General features: G+C 45.6%; 1 protein-coding gene across 2 annotated transcripts in view; it reads right to left on the bottom strand.

Moving 5' to 3' along the window:
- ZBTB44 (zinc finger and BTB domain containing 44) overlaps positions 1 to 16,867 on the bottom strand; it is a 64,561-nt gene extending 47,694 nt beyond the window's left edge. The window contains exons 1-2 of one of the 2 annotated variants that reach the window (XR_005841731.2): positions 16,534 to 16,867; positions 8,702 to 8,801 (exon numbers count right to left, since the gene is read on the bottom strand). The gene's annotated coding sequence lies outside the window, so the exon portion shown is untranslated. The remainder of the gene's footprint in view (positions 1 to 8,701; positions 8,802 to 16,533) is intronic. The other variant, XR_005841730.2, reaches the window with a different exon arrangement.
- Positions 16,868 to 18,179: the final 1,312 nt, after the last annotated feature.

Here is an 18,179-nt window from a genome sequence, read left to right on the forward strand (position 1 = left end):
AGCTGATCCATGACTTAGTTCCTCTGTGATACAGAAAAACACTCTGCCATGCTAGTGCAGTATGCCTAGACATCTCCTGCCCCTGCATGGGAACATCTGTGGCCACCAAAGCTGTCCCTACTAGCAGAGGATAGAGCATACAAAAAAAACCCAAACCCAACCCTAACTAAGTTCATATGTTCACTCAAACTTTCTGAATTACTCCACTGTAAAGGAAAAACAAGCTGTAATGTTATACCTTCTTAAGGCCCCCAAGCTTCCATGCAGTCTTCTGTGTTCTATGTGACTCACACAATTAACATGATACAGAAACATCATCTGGTAAAGTTGGTGGTTGAACATCAGTAACATAATTGGATCTGATTATTTCCTGGAGTCAGTCAGCTTATTCACATCATCCTTTGCTTTCCCCTTACACGTATACAAAGCTGCATCACTCTTGCAAACTGCTCGTGTGCAGCTCTACAGATACAAAGAGCACTGCAAATTTGGAACAACTTAACACAAATCGCAGCACGTATTTAAATAGCAGCTGTCAGAGCCTACCCTGTTCTACAGGGCTTCTTGTTTCTTTGATTTCACTTCTGGTACTGCAAACCCTCTCACAGAGGAAAAATAGCTATTCTAGAGAACAGACCAACACTTAACATATATAAAACTTGAGCAAAACTATAAATGCCATTTGGATTTGAAATGAAATTTCACACTACTGCAAAAGAAGAAGTTAAGCACAAGCAAAACACTCCTCAGTCAAAGAAAACATATTGACCTCAAGAGGCATCTGAAGATCCAGACTGTTTGATCTCCAGCATGAATCAAATGAAAATCATATTTAATTCATCTCAGACCAAAACTCTGCAGTAAGATCTTGTAACAGCATATTCTAGAATGGCCTTAGGATACCATTCCTTCTGAATTACTGAGTAGCTACAGCAGCATGTTGGCACCTCAGAAGCCCTGAACCACTGTTCAGGAACTGGGTTTGAAAAGATGAACACATGTACAAGGACTACCAATAGCAGATCTAGCATTTGGAAACAGCACCAATACATAACAGTAAACAAAGAGAAATATTTAAGCAAACGATTCTCCCAATTCTTAAATGCCTGGAAGACCAACCAGCATCTTCCTTCTCCATTCATCTGAATGAGTAATGCTCATCTCTCCCATCTGAGAGCTCTATTCTGCTCACCTCCTCCGGACTCCCCTCGGAACCACTGCTCGTCCTGCTTCCCCTTCCTGCCCGCCTCTCCCCTCTTCAGGCTTCCTTTCCCTTTCATCTTTTGCTTCCTTGACCTTGATCTGGTTACAGAATTTAAAACAAAATAGCGGAAGGCAGTGATGTGCAATAAATTCATTTACATTTATTACAGGAGCAGGGTGCCTGCCATGAACACGGGATATTGCTCTGTTAAGTCACTTCTGTAGCTGACTTTGCCCCTCGTTCCTCTGACGTGCCACCATCCAAACAAGTGGCTCCTACACAGGCTGCAGTGCTGCCAAAGGATTCAGTATGCATATGCATGTTATTTTCAGAACAATCAGAAGAGGTGGGCTGGGAAGGGGAAACGACATCAGTTATTTGGAGCTCAGAAGCTAGTGAATACGTCAAATATTTTTAGAAGGTAATTTAAACAAGATGAAAGTATTTTCCACATGAAAAGATGGGCATGCTAAAGCCCAGATGGGTCATAGAGGGGTTCAATTCTCCTTTTTAATCTTTTAGTTGCAGAGGGCACTTTTATAACTACAGTAAATCATGGTGATGAAAGAGTAAAGGGCTGAGACAGAACAACTTCACCTCAAGTCTGATGTTGTGGATTATCATTTCATGATGCTTTTTTTTTTTTGTCTTATTATTGATTATTAGATACACCCTGACAGCAGTAGTTAGATCCTAAGGTGTAGATCTAACCTACAAGCATTCCTGTAGACCCAGCCTATAAGCAGCTCAAAGTAACTTAGCTCATCTGTACTCAGTCACAGTCAGCACAAAATAAGTCTTACCACATTATCAATTCATGTACACTGTTTTGTGACAATGATTAAATGTGTGGCAAGCTTCTGTGCTTAGAAACAGTAAATGTGTAAGTATACACTGTGCTGCATAAGAGGAAAAGAAACTCTAACATCATTCAAAAATATTACCTGTGTGATCTGACTGCTTCCACACAGCCACAAGTTAGCTTCCTACTCACCTCCTGAGCAGCACTACTGCTCAAATCACTGCCTTTACAACACTGTACCAATAATAATCTTGCTATTCCTTTGGAAGAGTCAGTGTAGTGCACTCAAAGAGCTGTTATATTCAATTTCCGACTTCGCTGCATCGCTTCACAGCAGACATGACATAAGTTTTAGTGCCACAAAACAACCACCCCACCTTTAAACTCTGTGTCTCGACCTGCAGACTCTTACACAACTTGAAAACCACCCCTTTTCTGAATATTAAAACCAACAAACTTCAGAGATGTAGATGTCACGTTGTTTTTAGTGCCAAAACAACCTCAGGAAATTCCTGCCCTCCTGCTCTCTGATCCCTCAGGCGCATTCATTCACCTCTGACATCACAGTGTAAATGGGATCACTACAGTCACCTTCTGGGAGATTTGCTCTTTGCACAGACTGCTTCTTGGACACTGCTGCAGCACCACCTCCTGCAGGGCAGCAGCAGCCCAGGGGTCTTCTGTGGGGATAAATGGCTGGAATAGGAACAAAGTTCAACTATACCTTTAGCTAGAATACCAGTCTGTTAACCTAACTTTCACAGCGCACCTCTATTTCTTCCATGTCCCAGAGACAGTAACTGGCTCAGACACGGAGACAAAAAAACGTTACCAGTCAACATCCCACCCTGCTACACAGGTACTGGCCTCCCATTCACCCTCAGTGTCTAACTGGTTAGTACAATCAAGGTTATAATTGAAAATGAACAACTGCTCTTAGTGTGTACTTAATTTCAAGTTTGCTGTTCTTATTTGAGACTTGAAACGCTCACACATCTGTTTCTCCCAGCAATACCAGCTGGCCTATTACAAGGTACTATCCCCACTACAAATCTTGCCTTGCTTGCTGGCTGCAGATCACAAACCGTTCTCACATCCGAAGAATCAACAGTGCTTTCTAAACTTTGTTTAAAACAGTATTTTAAGTCAGGTCAGTAAACCTAGCTTGAACTCAGCCTGCCATTGCCAAGTCTAACGGTACTTATGAAAAAAAAAAAAAAAGGTTTCTTTGCTCAAAATTACGTCAATGTGCAGCATTCACTTTGGTGTATTGGAATCTGTGGAATGCAAACCTGTAACCTTTAGCTGCAGCGGGTGCACAGACCAGGGAAATGAACCGTCCTGAGAAGCATGCAGTGGTTCAGAACTCCAATTTCCTCTAGGATACTTCAAACTGTATGCACACAAAGGATCTAGTGTTAAATTAGTTACTTCATGAGCACTGGTTATGTTAAAACATGACATAAACGCTGAGCTGCAATCTATAAACAGAGGCCAAAGGATAATACGTCCTGCAGCAAACATGCCAACATTCAGCACTGAGGCTGACCTGGTCCTTGGTTTCCTGGTGCTGGAAAGAGATTTTTCTTCCTCGCTGCCCTAAGACACTGAAATGCATTTCTAAGGAGGACGCCAGGGGCTTTATGCTTGGACAGGGCTCTCCAGCTGCAGGTTTGACACTCCTCCTGGAGAAGCACTGCATGCACATCCCTTCTGCAGACAAAAGAACTGCTGACAGCACAATAAGAAAGTCTGGAGAACTTCACCTGGGAGCTTTAATCATAGAGGAATTTCACAGAGTAACTTGAAGCCTAGAAATGCTACTATCCATCTATTTACTATTAGCAGTAATATTCTGCTTCTCAGTAGAATGCAGATGAAAGTGCGTTTTGCTTTCCATTCATACCCCAGCAGTACTGCATTTGATAAAGCCATTTGTGCAAGAACGTGTTTTTGGCACACCACTTTTAACAACTTCACATGCCAAAGCTTTTGAGGCCATTGACTCCATCTACCATTGCTGTTGCTTATAGAAAACATTAGTTAGCTTCTTTGTATTAACAGAGAAGTTTGTACATACATTTTCCACCTTGTTTTTTCATAAGAATCCTTTCCAAACACACCACAGCAGCAAGTTGCATCCTAAGCTGCCACCTCCTCCACTGAAAACATGCTGGCACAGATGCTTTCCAAAAGAAGACCTTCCCAAATCTCAGCTCCACACCCCCAGAAGTTGGTACCGAGAGTGGCAGAAAGTATTTTGTAATCAGAATTCATAGAAGTGGCCTAAAATACTACAGCTAACAGTTGTGATTAAAATGTGTAAGTCTGTAAATAGCCTACATAATTTTCAGATGAAAGATCAACTCCATACACTCAGGCCCATTTAACAGCTGTGAAAACCACATTATGGCAACAAATACCACAACCAACTCTAAATCCTGAACAAATTAGCAGGGATTCAGCTAAGTTCCCCATAAGCCCTGGAACAGTTGAGCTTTGCAGAGACAAGTACAAAAGCTGCAACCTCATCACAAGAATTTGCTGAAAAGATGAGCACATCTGGAAATCTTGAGCTGTGCCACAACCCATAACTTTACCTGCTCAGTACCAACCAAGGCAAACCACATGAAGAAAGGATACAGAGAAGCAGGTGCAAAAGCACACGTTATTCTTTCACTGTAAGTTCTCTGATAGACTCAGAGCATTCATCAGCAAAGGACAAGGAGAAAAAGCATCCAATAGCTTCTCTTCCAAAATAATTACATAGGAATGGGAAGCGTCCACAAAATATATTTCATATTCCTAACGCATCCCCTAAGTTTTCCCTAAATTAATAGAAAAGCCACAACTGTAGCATGCCAGGAGAACAGAGAAGAGGAGTAAGGGCATGGCAAAACCCTGATGGCAGTCATAGCAGTGACATATTTTTAATAGCTATGATAATATAAATCTTTAACATGGATAGGAAGAGAACAACTCAGATGACAGAAAAGTGGATTTGCATGGCACAGATCTGGTAGGTGCACGTCACTTCACAGAGCTGGTGAAAGCAATGAGACCAGTGGTGGGATGCCAAAAACAGCAATTTATTCTACAAAATGATTTTATTGTAAATTGAGATGGTAGGTCAGCTGCAAAAGAAAAGTTTTGAGATAATGAAAGCATTTACATATCCATTTTGATGGAAAGCTGATGTAATCTTTGCAGTAACAACAGATGCCATTCCCCTCCATTGTGACAGCAAAGCACAGATCATCCTAGACAGGTTTGCGTGACTGGAACTTCAGCTTCAAGCTGGATTGAGAGTTTGCCAATACTCCTTCTCCTTAAGATGCCACAGCTCCAAGTCATTTATCATTTCTGCAGTTTATCATTTGAAACCCAGATACTGTTTTTGGCAACAGTAGCATAAGTGCTGTTGTTCTCATCTTTATTCTAATCTACCCAATTAACTTCAAGGTACATTCCTAATTTGGGAATGAGCAAAAAATGCACCTGTTCATGATTTCAACTTTATCTATTGATATATTCATCAAGGTTTAAGGTTTGACCAGAAACCAATGCTGCTGCTGAATGCACTGAACTCAAGTCCTCCATGTCCTGGAACACGTGTTTTACTCCATGCTGAGTAAAGTCCTAAGCAACACACATTAAGCTAATGGAAGAGATCACATTTCTGTGCAAATTCCTAAAATAATTGCAATTCTCAGCTCAGTTCTCAGTTTCTGTCATGATGAGCTCAGATCTTGCTCACCGAAATTGTTTGTCATCCTTATTCATCATCTGGTAGCGGGTTCCAAAGTTCTGGCTGAGCAGAGCACTCTTTCAAAGCTCCAGCAGCCCATCCCTTAAGTGGCACTGCTCTCCTGGCATGCAGCAAGAGAAACATTCCCACTTCACATGGCTGCTTTGAGTCAGAGCTTATCTGAACAGAAACAAAGAGGCCTGTGAGTTACATCAAATCGTCCTGTTAGAGACCCTGATGATAACAACATACTACTACTAAATCTCTGCCGTGAGACAGGATGGGGAAAGGTACTGAATTTTGCATTCCACTCCGCACATCGTTGTTAGCTTCGTTTGGTAAAACATGCACAGGTTGCTATTCTATTTATTCCTCACTTTTGAGGTTTTATTTTAAACTATGGATGTTGAACAACTACACAGCACAATACCTGCTGTTACAGACCAAGAATAAATCAGATATTTATTTAGCTGCAAATATTTCGGTTATACTGGTTCTATAAGATAACACTTGAAACAGAAACTCTACAGATGCCAGAGTGAGAAGATCAAAGTCTTCCTCATGTTACAAGACTGCCTGTGTGCAAAAGCAGCACCATTTGCTGGAGACATGAAAAAAAGCAATGTTTACTGTAATGAAAAACAAGGGAATGTGTCTATTGCTTTAATCCTAAGTAATTTAGAATATTAAAAACAGCACAGAACATATCACAGAGCTGCTGTGCTTGTAACATGAGGTCATGAAGAAAGGCCGTAAGCCATTAGTTAAATCATTATTTTTCAGAAGCTGCTGTTTGTACACAATGTGAAGCATAACCTCCTTTTTTTTTTTCCTCCAAATTGGTCATTTGCATGGAAGTCAATACATCAAACATAGAAAATCCAGCATTCCTGTTCTAACAACATGGCAGGAGGCATTAGATAAAAAGAGTTTGGGAGCTGGTTGCTAGGAAGATACACTTCAGCCTGAGCAGCATCACACAGTAGAAGCCAGCACATGGCAGAGAGGATGGAAATTCATCCAACAGAAGTGCCTCCATATTTACCAGTGATGACACTGAACAAGATGAGGAACTCACCAATTTGGAGGACATGTCTTCCAGTGTACCCTTGGCACAATGTCTGTTTGAAAGTCCCAAGCATGTTCTGGAAGTCAGAAAGGAGCTCTTCCAAGCCCTGCATCTAGCAGAATTAAGAAGTCATCTGCCTGAACACTACAGGCTACAGATGCCAAGGCCACAATCATTAAGTTTACCAGCAGACAGATACTTGCAACAGAACACTTGTGCAGCTCATCAATTCCACGTGGAAGAGACACTTCTGGGTTTACTTTTGTCCCTTACCATCTCGTATATGTGGCCTACACAGCTTACTTCTGACCCATCTCAAGTTAGCAAGAGAATTCAGCCTCAGTGTAACCTTTTCTCTTATTTCTGCTGCAGGAACCACACTCTGCTGATGTCTCTGCAGCTGACAAACTTATGCCCGTCATGAGACAGCTTCACATCAGACAACCAATTCACAGATAAATGGGAAATTATTAACTGTGGAAGGTGTCACGGCATTGGAATTCAGGTCATACAGAGTGAAACATAACCTGCTAAATGGTTTTGGTCCCATTGGCTTTGGGCAATGGAAATTAATCTGCACAGCACTGTAAATGGCCACGGCCAAGAGCAGACCCCTGTGACTGATGGGAGAAGCTGAAAGCAGACAGCAGTTTGTAACCAAAAAAGCTTGGGGACTACTGACAGGCAACTGAGAGCTCTGTACGTGTGCACTGGGTGTGCTAGATGACTACAGCAAGATTAAAGCACAGCTACAAGTCCTAGCCTAGATAAAACTTGAAGATTAAAGCTCACGTTGTAGGTGTGTAAAACATTACCACTCCTTTGATTACAAGTCAACCTAAAAATGTTTCCATTAGACATCGCTGTGATTACAAACATGCAAACTGATACTTTAATTCTCAAGAAAAGGTGTTAGTGTAGTGGGAGAAGAGGCACAACTGCTCCAAGATTGTCTCATTGTGTGGCACGCACCTGCCAGAAATCTTGGCAACATTAACACGGTGTTAATGTAATCCCTCAAATATTTAGTGCTGAAGCTCTGGTTATTTAAACATACAAAGATGTTTCCGTCTCTCAAGGATCAGCAGTGATATGTGATTAGGTTTGTATAAAGCTGCAGAAATCTGGCTGAATGAAAATAACCTGAAGGAAAGAAGAAGGAGAAACCAAACAAAGTGAGACAGCACCTGTGTTTATTGAGGCTAAGTATGTCATACCAACTTGGTAATGTATGTTTCAGAAAAAGGGGAACACCATGTATGACGTGAACTACATTATGAATAAAGTGAAGCAGAGTTATGAGTGAAAACAAGAAGATGAACAGACAAACTACAATTTAGCTAAGGAGCCAGTTAAAAAAAGAATTAATCCATACACTTGGAATAGCAGGTTAAAGGATTTACCTGCAAAGTGCCACCAGGACTTATCTTTAGCAATAATCTGAGTGTTTCTGTAGAGACGCTCAAAAAAAAACACTGATGAAAAGCATAAGATGTATCATCAGCACAAAGCATGAAAACATGACTGATAACTTGAGTCCTAGAAATAGAATGAAGTTCAGTGCAAATCCAGCAGTATGGAGTTAGAACTTCATCATTAAACACATAGAAGCTAGTAACAGATGAGCTATAATTCGGAAGCTAATTAGTTAGCAGTGACTTTGGAGAAAGTTCTCCATAGTATTTAGCTAAATTGAACAGCTAACTGAAGGGCCCCCAAATAATCAGACTGTTAATATCTTTTGTCAGGTGTTTGTCAGGACTATTTTTAACTCCCAAAATGTTCTCAGGAGGTTTTTCAGTGTCTTTCCTCTCTGCGCATCTGTTCCTTGCCTTGTCTGTAAGGGAAGCTAGGTGCAGGTCTTCACAGAGTACTTACCTTGACCAGACAACATTTCAGACAGGAACACACACTAGGCAGAGCCAACAGGACATCCATTAAGTGCACTGATCAGCAAGACATTTCTTATCCTCAGGATCTAATTAAAAGGGATTACGATAGTCAGGGCCGTACTGCAGCGCAGGCCATGCACAGCGTGTTGATCTGCTGACACTAAGTTCTTTTTTATGCAAGACTTAAGACACTCCTTAAAACATTTACAGATACGTAAGGAAGATAGATGGTGCTCTCTTAAGCCACACTGTACCTTACAACATCACTGAAGCCTTGCAGATCCCTGACGTGCAGCTGAACTCTGACACACGTATCAGGTGAGAACGTACAGTAACTGCAGCACAGCCCAGCACGAAGGGCGAAGAGCTTCAGGAATACAACCAGTGCAATATGCTGATGCTCCTAACATGCAAAAACACCACCCGTTTTCATAGCCTGTATCTTTCCCCCAGTCTTGTTTTCCCAAGCAGCAACAGTTCTCTGAATTTTGGTGTGATCATTTCAAGCCAGCTCTTTCAGAGAACAGAATGTTACCGTTCACTACTTCAAAGGACCCCTATTTAACTTGCTGCCTTTTTGAAGCTGCAGTGCAAAGTATAAACTTTATGTGCCTAATATAGCTTTCACATGGTTGAATAAGCAAACTAGACAAATGCCACTTTCCCCGGCCCCCAGCACTTTGAACTTCTCGTTGTAGGAATCTCACATTAGTGTTCCATATAACACATAAAAGTGAATTTTCAGGCAGTGGTTAAAACTGAGCCTCATTTAACAATACGAGCAGTAACTGCTAAGAGGGCTTACGACATATGGAATTACATCTTCATAATAAAAATTAATGTGCAAATTTCATTAGACAGAATGTATTGTGATATTTCACAATAGATTCACTGCCCTGCAACTGTTGTTTTTTTTTTTTTTCCCCTCACCAGTCCTCTGAAAAAGCACACAGCCAAGCTGTTAGATGGCAGGTTTAGCAGTGGCTTCTCCTGAAAGCACGTGCCACAGACGTTCAGACAGTCAGCACATGAGCCATTTCTTGTTGTTTTTATTTTAGTAAACAAATGAACCAAAACCAAACAAGTGAACCAGCAGTGTCCTCACACAGGCACACCCACAGAAGGTAACATGACAGCGACTGGACTACTGTTACATCCATAAGGCACACATTCAGTCGGCCACTCTTCACAATGCACAACTATGTGATATATACACCTCTTTCAAAGTTTTCCTAGTGCTAGTTCAGAGGAAGCTCCCCAGTTTCTCACCGCAGACAATCCATGGCATGACCTCTTCCCACTGTGCATAATAAAAAGCAGAGCTTATGTTTCATAGCCTCAAAGAGCAGTACAGCCCAACACCACAACCCCCACCCACCCGCACACCCAGCGACCCCACAGGGCTGGTATAGAAGCCCAGGGCCAAACAGCGCTGCAGGCAGGCAGCACTCAGCGGGACCCAGACCCTGAGCAAGCCCTCCAAGGGGAAACACCTGAGCTCTTCCAACACCAACCAAGAACTGGGGCAGCTCAGGAAAGGGAATCATTGCCCAAGACCAGCACACATTTTGGTTCCCCACAAGCACTACTGAACGGCAGTCAGGACACAGAAGACTGCCTGCCCCACACACCAGGACCCACTCCTACACACCTCTGCAGCAAACATTTTAGCCCCTTTAGAGCACACTGGGCAGGAAGCACTGGTTTGAACAATTCTTTCAACCTGCAGGACTAATGGTTGCAAACATATCAGAAAACACAAGTTAAACATAACGTTCTTTTTCTTTTACGTGCTGCAAACTGCCAAAAAATATCCATAAAGCACTTTTATTTGTCACAAGGCAGCAACATTCTAGTTTAGTACCAGAAAGCTATTTTTCTCTTGTTCTGCCATGGCTACCTATAGCACTTCAGTCTGCTTTCAGGAGCTCTGCAAGAATTATCAACAAAGTTCTGAAAAATGCACATCAAAGCCTGCTCAGCCCAGCCTCCCTCCCGAATTACCAACAAAAGCAAAAATCTCCAAGCCCTTTCTGGGGGAACCACATGAAAGAAACAGGAAGAAATATGGCCTGTTTGGTGTGTCTGCGTGCCAAAATATCCTAATACAGCTGAACGTTTTCTTGGTAGCACTACTGCATTAGATCCATGAAAGACTCAAAAGGGAAAATACAGATCTGTGCTTCCTCACACACATGTACGCCTATTTACTGAACCCGGCCAAGTCTGCCTGCATGTGTTCAAAGAGAGGCAGGGGCACACGAGGCATGTTTCCAGACAGAAGGGAGTCAACTGCAGAGATCATGGACCGATGTCACAGCAAAAGCCACACGTGGAAAATAAACCACTTCTTTGTTTCCCCCAGGACAAAACAGGGCCTAACTGGGCACGTTGTGCCCCGAGAGCTGCCGACAGCAACAGAATTTTGGCAGCGGAAGAGTTCCTCCTCCCCACCCCCTGCTGTCACCCCAAGCAGCGTCTCCTACTTTGCTGTATGCAAGGCTTTAATTTTTGTCACTTGGAAGTGACAAACCTCCTTTTACAGAAACAAAAGACTGTAACTGCATATCACAATCATTAGGTTTGTGACAGCCAAATTTGGCTAAGTGCTAGTTTCTACTAGTTCTGCACAAAGCTTACCTGTCAACCGAGCTGTTGTTTCAAGTATTCAGTTTTATTACAATAAATGACAGCTTTCCTTCTCCAGCCTTTATTTCAGATTAGCAAGGAAGCGTTACACCTTAATGAAATACACAGTAACTACAACAGATGAATTTATCTGAAGCACAACGCAAGCCTCCAACCTCCCCAGCGCATGCTAGTCCCAGGAATGGCAGCAGCACAAGGAGCTTGCACTGACAAGCAGCAATACGGAGAGCAAGGAGCAAAGGGGAGACACCGAGGTGAAGTCACACATCACATCCAACCTCACCACACCACACACCATCTCAAGGAGCAGAAGGCGTTGTGGATGCAGACGCGTGGAGCACAGCCAGCCTGTCAGGTGCCCAGACACAGAAACAAACAGCCACCTTTCCGCCAAAGTGCCTATAAAGAATCCTGAGCAAGTTTAAGCACAGCAGGAATGTGATTGTGTCATCGCCCTTTTAGCACGATGCGTACCCTTTATTTTCCTAATGACTCAATTATGCAGGTAAAATTAAATGCCTGAAAGGAGTTCTTCCTGGCCCCAAAAACTGAAAATCCTTGTGTTTATCCACAGGTCAGCTATTGCAGGAACAGCAACACCGCAAGCTTTGTCTCTTTCTTACCTTGTATGGCCAAACCTGGACTGGGAAGACCAAATGCATGGCTCAGGCTGGGAATAAAGACAACTTGGTGGTTTGTTTTAACTCTGTAGCATTTTAGTAGCATTTCACAAACTTCTTGGAGTCATTCTTAACACGGGTATTTATGCACTACAAAAAAAGAGCTGCAGGAACTGTTAGACCTGGAGAGCTACAGCACTGTAATCACTGGTTCCTAACATGGGATTGATACACCTGAGCCCACCATGCATCTCCAGGGCTCCTGGGTCTCTGTTGGACACAACATCATGCTCCCACAACCTATGGAAGGACTCAGCTCTGGGACATACCCACTACAAATTGAGTTTCTCTATATTCTTGATAATATCCAAATACAGTAACAAGCAACCAACTGTAGCTAAGCTTATATAAACCAAGATCATCTTTGATATCTGTATTTCCAGTAAATAACTCTCAATTACTAAGCTTATCTGTATTTTTGACCATAAAATACTACATATAGTAGAATCTTATCACAGATGAGCTGGAAAGTGTCCCTCTATTAGAATACATGTCTTACTGCTCTGTAAGAAAAGGCCTTTATTCAACCTTTTTTGGGTAAAGCAGGCAAATATTGTGGTTAAATCACCTTTACAGAACATAGCAGACCTCAAAAAGGAAAAAGGCATTGCAGAACAGTCTCTGCAGACAGAGGTACAAAAGACTGGGACAATCCAGCTTGGAAAGGAAAAGAAAACAAAACCCAAAGAAAACAGAACACACATCTATACAGTCGCAAATGAAAAAGCTACTGGGAAAAAAAGATTCTTTATTCTTTGTCCTGCTACAAAAACTAGGAGGCACTCAAAATTACCATGCATTGGGGCTATAAAAAAACAACAGGAAATATTTTTGCCCAAGTTGTGGAATTCATTGCATAGCATAAGGTAGAAGCTAAAGGTATAAACTGCTCAAAAGGTTTAGGCAAATCCACAGCTGACGAATGCACCAGGCGTCCTTACCCACAACCGCCTGCACAGCCCCTCTGGCTCAGGCCATCCCCAGCTGCTGGCAGACACCCGAGGAGCCATCAGTGAGGAGCCATCAGTACGTCATCTGCCTGCTCTGCTTCTTTCCCCTAATGATTTACTTCTGGCCACTGTCACAGACCACATGCCAAGCTCCACACACACTCCGCAGACCTTATTATCCCATCATTCACATGTTCTGATAATTATTTCACATGAACAGGTTTACTTCCCCAGCTCTACACTGTAATATATCAAAAACACTATCTGCAAATTATGCACAGCTTAAGTCACTTCCTTAAGTTGATTAAATAGGAGAGAATTAAATGAATTTCCCAGCCTTTACAGTTCACTCTTTCCATCTGTACGTACAAATGACATTTTACCAGGTTGCAGTTCATTCCCTGCCACCACCATTTCATTTGTGCACCTTCCACAGACATTTGTTTTCATCCTGTGAAACCATTAGAAGAATCAATTTGAACTCCAGAGCAAGCTGAGAGTAATGGACTCCCGTGTTTACGTATCAGTAAGTACACAACTATTTAATTGGATCTATTTGCTAAAAACTGCATCTTTCAAAGCAACAGCAGCATCCACCACGGCAACAAGGAGCTGCCTTACATTTCTTACGTAAACCAACATTCCCAGTATTATTTTCCTGCTTAAAACTGCCAAAATAGCAATCACTGACTACTGAAATAGTGCCACAGAAGGCACATCTCCCATCTAGTTTTACTCCTGAAGTTGAACTCTTTTTCAAAGGGAAGTAATTAAGTTGCTGCCCCTTTTCAGCAAGACAACTCCAAGACTGATGTCATAATTCAAGCGACAGACTGTGAACAGCTCTGCAACCATAGCATTTAATTTAGAAGTCAGCACTTGACACATTGAAGTATTTGGAATTCCTGAAGTCTGGCTGTCTGCACAGTTGCATAATTTGAACAGGAATAACCTACTTAAAACCAGGCAAGATAGAAGTATGTCAACAGACAATCCCTTCTACGTCAAGGGACATCTCCTTCCTCATCACATACCAGCAGCAAGAGCATCACTCACTGATCTGTCATGGTTTGGTTTTCTTCTCCTTTACGCTAGCGAACTACAATGACTTCAAGAGCTGTTACATTTATCACTGCATCTTCCTGTGGAAATATACTCAAATGTTTGCAAAGATGATCAAGAAATAAGTTTACACATGTAACAGACTCCACCAGTGAAACGCTAGATGTGCAGAAACCAACACCAGTGCAAAGGACCCAAGGCCTCCTCTCTGCCAGGGACACATGAGATCACACAAACACCATCCATCTTACAGCAGGCATCACACATCCATTCAGGAGAAGGACACAAACGTAAAAAGCCTCCAGAAATAATGTTTGGGCACTTGTTCAGCTTCACACACAGGGGAAGCTGTATTTTCTTTCGCCCCTCCTAGCAAACAGCTGACCAGACACTTAGCACAGCAGACGTCTGCTACAGACACCACAGAAAGAAATCACCCCTTTAAAGGTTGCCAGTTTATGATTAACCTCCTGTTGCAAAAAACATGGCAAGGGTTCAATTTCACTTGCTAACTACTTCTCTTACATGCTACAAAAGAAATACACGAAGACACTCCTCCCCCTAAACTTGACACTCACAAAAAGAGGAATTCTCTCACCCTGTTATAAAACAAGAACAACAAAAAGCAACGCGGTGCAAAACCTTCTGCGTGGGAAAGCAAAAGTGATCCCTCCACCCCACAGGTGAGCATCCACACAACCAGCATCCACCTGGGGACACAAAAAGCAAGGGCTGGAAATTCCCTTCCCCTGGAAAGGGATCGCTTGGAGTGTTCACACCAATTAGAGTTTCAGATTAAAACCAGCTGTTTAAACAGAAGAAGTCCCCAGGGAGACACACTTACAGTATTATAACTACTTTCTGATATAAACAGCTTTACATCAATGGAAGTATTTATATTGGTAGAGCTAAATGCAAGCTAGCAGGTTAACACTTGTTCAGCTCTATCTTAAATAGATTCACTCAGACCCAGGCAACTTCTCCAGGTGCATCACGCCTTGGATCTGCATTACACATGGATATCAAGATGCAACAGGAGAGCTCAACAGTAGAAGAGCAGCACAGTGAAACGCCCCACAAGAATCCTGGACACCAGCCTGTGCCAGCCAGCCATTCCCACCCAGTATCACCTCGCAGTGTTCACAGAGCAGTCCCATGGCACTCCATGTACAACAGCTTGCTGCTGGAAACCAGAGGTCAGCTCAGCAGGTGGGCTGGGTGACCTCCACCTAAAGAGAAGCCAGGAGAAAAGAACAGAGAGAACACAGGGGCAAATATGTAAGTGGGAAAGCTGAGAAATTTCCCTCACGATAACAGGCCAAACCTAGGTCTTCATGTGAGGAAAAGAGTGAATGCTACAGACTTCTGGAAACATGAGAGAAAGATTCCGGGCTGGATGGGAACAAGAGGCAGACAAAAATCAGGAGACTTCCAAATTACATGTACGACTAGAGAAGAGAAATCCAGTGCATTTTAGACCGGTGATGTCCAACTTGAGATCTGCAGATGCTCAGGGAACACACACAGTACTTCCAAGCAGAAAAGCAATCCAAAGGCAGCCATAAATTGCAGGGCTCAGCGGGGTGACCCCTCTGGCACACACAGCCAGGAGTACCACACATGGGAGTAGGCACCCAGCAGGTGCCATCAGGTGTCTATGGGAACAGATGGGACACTGAAGGACAAACAGCAGAAACCTCCTCTTTGGGAACGTGCAGGAGAAACGCCTGCATCCCAAAGGCTGGGGGCAAAACACCAAGCTGTGCAAACACGTATGGGGTGTGCCAGCTCCTGCTCAATGGGATAACCACTGCAGCAGGCCTAGCAGACCACCCCTCAGCAGCAGGTAACCCCACAGCACCGGGAGATGAAGGAGCTGCCTCGCAGGTCTGGAGGAAGGCGTGTGCTCCTCTATTGGGGTGGAAGAACTCAGAGGCTTCTGGGGACAGGACAGAGCCCCCCAGGGCGGCTGTGCTTCGTGGGCTGCATTGGCCCAGCACACCCATGCACGGAAAGAAGCACGGGGGTCTCCGGAAGGCAGCAGGACCCCCACTGCGGGTGCTCCTACACAAGGCACGACAGGCTCCGGCAAGCCAAAAGCACCACCTCTCCCCATCCGCATCCCCATGTGCCAATGTTTACGTCGATACGCGGCGGATCAGAACCCAAATCACGCGGCACGCACGGCACGGCCGAGGCGCAGCGCACAGCTGAGCCCCGCACCCCCCGCGGGTCGCGGCCCCCGGCAGATGGGCAGCGGCGGGGGGGGGGGGGGACGAGGGGGCCGAGGGGCGGCACAACAAAAGGCCGCGGGCTGCCGGCACCGCACTGCCCCCGCCCAGGGACGGCCCCGAAGTCCCCGCCGGCAGAAGGGGTCGAGCCCGGAGGGCGCCCAGCACCGCCCCCCCCCGCACGCACGCATACACACACACGCTCTCCCCTCAGGGCCGCCCCGGGCCCGGCCGCTCCGCCCTTACCTGCGGTCGCTGGGCCCGGCGGGCGCGGGAGGCCGAGCCCCCTATCTCGGCGCTGGCCGGGCCATGGCGGAGGGAGGCGGAGGAGGAGCAGAGGCCGCTGCCGCCGCCGCCGCCACCACCGCCGCCGCCACCGCCGCCGCCTCCCCCTCAGGCGCGGAGCTGGCGGGGCGCTGAGGCGGGGGGAGAGCAGCCCCGCGTGCGCGGCCGTTGGCGGCGGGGGCGGCGCGCAGCAGCTTGGCGGGAAGGGGAAAGGGGAGGGGCGGGGGCCGCGGGAGGGCTCCGACAGTCCGAGCTCCCGCGCGCCGCGCCGCCCGGCCGGGCACTTTGTTTGTGTCCCACAGTGCAGCGCGGCGCGGGGGGGCGGGGCCAAAGGGAGGGCGGGGCCGAGGGTTTGCGCGTGCGCAGTGAGCGCGGTTGGGGGGGCGCGGCGGGAGTGGAGCTCCGGAGGGCGCAGCGGGGCGCCGCGTGAACGTGCGGGGAGCGCGGCGGGCGCCCAGCTGTATGCACGGGTGGGCCGCGGTTGTGCATCAGCGGGCAGTAATGCATGCGTGCGTGGATTGGAGCTGTGCACATGGGACACCGCGGTGGATGCATGCATGCGTGCACGGAGTGGGACCGTGCACCCTCAGGCACGGGTTGCAGCGAGCAGTCAGGCGGTGCGTGCGTGCATTAATCGGGAGCATGCACTAATCAGGAGCGTGCACACAGAGCACCTCAGTGCATGCATGAAGGGACCAAGAATGTGCATGCCAGCCACCCCGGTGCATGCATGCATGAATGAACCAGGACTGTGCATACGTTCCCCTCCCGGCACTGTGCACTCTGCACACCCCAGTGCATGGTGCATGCACATCCAGGCTTGTGCACACTGCATGAGTGCATGCAAACCATGCACAGTGCACGCCATGGTGCATGCACCCCCGGGCCCTCATCCCAGTGGATGCACTGCACACAAATTGCAACCCAAAATTTGTTTGAAAAGTGCCTCCTGAAAAGCAGCGCAGTGCTCCCAGCTCCCAACCTCCCTGCACTGCAACACAACCCCTGTGGCCGTTTTTGACTGTTGCTTGCAAAACCAGAGGGAGAACAGAACCCCAGTGGGCTGCAAGATTGCGCTCACTGCTGCTTAAATTTCTCCTTTTCCTTCCCCTGGCTTTGCATTCGCATGGAGCTGCATGGTAAGCCTGGTGCATTGCTCTCTGCAGATTGCTTTGGTGAAAAGCTGGAGTGAAATGGCATCAACTGAAATTGTGTGAGTGCGCATGCAAAGGTTGCTCTCACTTTTTTCAGCTGACAAATAAGGGGTAATTTGCAAGGCGAGGAAGAACGCTCGCCCTCCAAATTCTGCTCCAAAAAGCGCACAGCCGGGGGTGTATCATGTTTGCAAATGGAGCGATGGAAAACGTTACAGCCTTAAAGCGCTCTGCAAGAGCAACTCCTGCAGAGCTCAGCCATCCGGCACGGCTTCCTTTGGGGCAGCGCTGCTCTTCCTGCTGCTGAAGCCTTTCGGATTGGGAACATCTGACTTCAGGAGCGTGCAAGTCCAGCTCGGAGTGCACGCACAGGAACTGTCCCACCAGGAAGCCACCAGCATGCTGATTGCTACCGCTGCAAAAAAAAATGTGCTGCTGGCTCAGCTTTGCTCG

The sequence above is a fragment of the Gallus gallus genome, chromosome 24 (genome assembly GCF_016699485.2).
Source record: "Gallus gallus isolate bGalGal1 chromosome 24, bGalGal1.mat.broiler.GRCg7b, whole genome shotgun sequence".
Lineage (NCBI taxonomy): Eukaryota > Metazoa > Chordata > Aves > Galliformes > Phasianidae > Gallus > Gallus gallus.